The sequence below is a fragment of the Anomaloglossus baeobatrachus genome, chromosome 6 (genome assembly GCF_048569485.1).
Source record: "Anomaloglossus baeobatrachus isolate aAnoBae1 chromosome 6, aAnoBae1.hap1, whole genome shotgun sequence".
NCBI classification, from domain to species: domain Eukaryota; kingdom Metazoa; phylum Chordata; class Amphibia; order Anura; family Aromobatidae; genus Anomaloglossus; species Anomaloglossus baeobatrachus.
In genome coordinates this window covers 412,705,630-412,709,026 of record NC_134358.1, presented here as the reverse complement: position 1 = coordinate 412,709,026, position 3,397 = coordinate 412,705,630, and positions in this window count along the sequence as shown.

Here is a 3,397-nt window from a genome sequence, read left to right as displayed (position 1 = left end):
GCAGATGCAGATGCAGCAGACACAGTTGTCGACAGTCAGAATGAATGGTCATGTGACCACTCGTATGCAAGCTGCACACTCCACATTCTGAGCCCAATGTGTCAATTCATATAGTGACACATAGAGGGATAAGCCTGGAGAATCTATGTGTGTGTATATATATATTATATATATATATATATATAATGTATATGTATACACATAACTATATGACACAAACCACGCACACACACATGTACCATACATACATGGCGTATATATCTACTATAGACTCACATTGGGTGCTATATATAGTCTGCCTAACACAGTATTCATTTATCTATAAGGGGTGAGGAACATCTCTTTCTGTTACCATTGTGGATGGGATGTGAGCTGATTCCTGTGTCACAGATGAGAGAAACTGGATCTCTGCTCTGTCACATGCTGAGAGGTCAGGTGCTGGGCAGAATACTGACAGCCATTGAATGTGCAGAGGGAGGGCAGGGGGCGTTCCTGTACACTGAGGTCGGGCAGGGGGCGTTCCTGTACACTGAGGCTGGGCGGTGACAGCTCTAACTGAGGTTTGGCAACCAAGAATACAGGAAATTGTCATGTTTGTTGGAGCTAAATGTAAACAAGAGCTGCAGAGAATAAAGTGTGAATTCAAGAGAAACAAAAGTTAGAAAACAGAAAATAACAATGTAGGGGTGATTTATATGACAATACAGCACAGATTAGCTTACAATTTGTTTTGGAGTGTATGTCGGATAACTCCTTTAAATGACAGCACTCTAAGCTTTTTGAAAAATTTGTCAAGTATCATCTTTTATTGTCTTATATTAACAGTAGAGTTGAGCTATTTGCAGGAGTCCGGTCTATTGGTCAGGTCCGTAGCATCTGTCAGGTTTTCCAGTGCAGCTTATGATTTGGTTATCTCACAAGGGAAGAGATTCACAAGTCTCTCATCCAGTGCATACAGACATGGCCAATGGACCAGAGTTTGTTGAATCAGTGTACCCCAAATCTAATAAGGCTATGTGCGCACGTTGCGTACTAGCCCTGCAGAAATTTCTGCAGCGATCTGAAGAGCACACATGCGCTTCAAATCGCTGCAGAAAATGTCTGTAGAGAAAAAAAAAAAAAGCCGATTCCATACGCTCTGCCTGCAGCTCCTGCCATAGACAGAGCAGGAGCTGCCGGCAAAGCGCACGGAAGAAGTGACATGTCACTTCTTAGAACGCGCGCTTCGGGCAGCAGCCAAAGCGCTGCGCTCTAATACGCCACGTGCGCACGGCTCCTGCATAATCTCCATAGATTATGCAGGGGACGCAGGACACATGCAGTTACGCTGCGCTACAAAGCGCAGTGTAACTGCATGTAATTACGCTACGTGCGCACATAGCCTAACAGGTTTAAATTATTTGGATACATTTCCATTAACAGCAGGAGCCCCAACAACATCAGATAAGGTAATCTGCACTGGACAAAACCTTATTGTGAGAAGATTCCCCAATGACATTTTGGGTGACTGAAAAAAAGGCTATGTTGCCTCTTCATTAAGGCCACGTCTCACTAAGCAACACCGCTAGCGACATCGCTGCTGAGTCACGGGTTTTGTGATGCAACAGCGATCTTGCTAGCGGTGTCGCTGTGTGAGACATCCAGCAACGACCTGGCCCCTGCTGTGATGTCGCCGATCGTTGCTGAATGTCCTGGACCATTTTTTGGTTGTTGCTCTCCCGTTGTGAAGCACACATCGCTGTGTTTGACAGCGAGAGAGCAACGATCTGAATGTGCAGGGAGCAGGGAGCCTGCACACGTAGCCAAGGTACACATTGGGTAACTATAAGCAAAGGGCTTTGCATAGTAACCAGATGTGTACCATGGTTACGAAGCACAGCATCGTTACACGGGTCACTGGTGGCTGATCTCTGATCGCTATGGAGATCTGCCTGTTTGACAGCTCACCAGCGACCATGTAGCAACAATCCAGCGATCCCTGCCAGGTCAGATCGCTGGTGGGATCGCTGGAGCGTCGCTTAGTCCGACGCTACCTTAAGTCTTTATGACAGACATTCATTGTACTGCGCACTTCCATATTTTGAATGATGTAACTTTTTTGCACACAATACTAATTTTTTTTTAATTTCTTTATTTTTGAATTTACATAAAGGGGCGATTTAAGCATTTAATCTTTTATTTCTTCCCTTAGGGACTTAATCACTTAAAACAATATACTGCAATTGTTGTATTGCAGGATGTAGAGTTTCTTCATGAAGCCCAGCATCTGAGTTTGAACAAAGGGCTAACATATCAGATATGGGGCGTTTAGCAGGTCTCCAGCTTCCATGGTAACCCATCTGCTCTTCATGATGAGTAATCAACTGTGACATCTAAATGGTTAACAGCAGTAATCAGTTCTGGCTTCAGTTTATGTTGTTCAAGACAGATGTCGGCTATGTATGGAACAGACTCGAGTATTAAGTAAGCAGACTAAGGGGTGCTTCACACACAGCGAGCTCGCTGCCGAGATCGCTGCTGAGTCACGCTTTTTGTGACGCAGCAGTGACCTCATTAGCGATCTCGCTGTGTGTGACACTGAGCAGCGATCTGGCCCCTGCTGCGAGATCGCTGCTCGTTACACACAGCCCTGGTTCGTTTTCTTCAAAGGCGCTCTCCCACTGTGACACACAGATCGCTGTGTGTGACAGCGAGAGAGCGGCAAATGAAGCGAGCAGGGAGCAGGAGCCGGCGTCTGGCAGCTGCGGTAAGCTGTAACCAAGATAAACATCGGGTAACCAAGGTGGTTACCCGATATTTACCTTAGTTACCAGCCTCCGCCGCTCTCACGCTGCCTGCTCCGGCACATGTAGCTGCTGTACACATCGGGTTAATTAACCCGATGTGTACTGTAGCTAGGAAAGCAAGGAGCCAGCGCTCAGTGTGCGCGGCTCCCTGCTCCCTGCACACACAGCTAAGCGGTGTGCGCTAGTAACTAATGTAAACATCGGGTAACCATACCCGATGTTTACCTTAGTTACCAGTGTCCACAGCTTCCAGACGCCGGCTCCGTGCAAGCGCAGCGTCGCTTGCACGTCGCTGCTGGCTGGGGGCTGGTCACTGGTGAGATCTGCCTGTTTGACAGCTCACCAGCGACCATGTAGCGATGCAGCAGCGATCCTGACCAGGTCAGATCGCTGGTCGGATCGCTGCTGCATCGCTAAAGTGTGAAGGTACCCTTAATATAGCCCTATGCAAACAAAATGCATATCACAGATCAATAAGGGGTTAAAAGCATGCTCCGCTTTGGGAAATGCTAAGTGCTAGATGTGATCTGTAATAATTAACCTATGACGTTTCCACCAGTTGGAATCACTAATGTGTGAATGTAATGCAAGACAGGTCAGGTCAGGAGAGC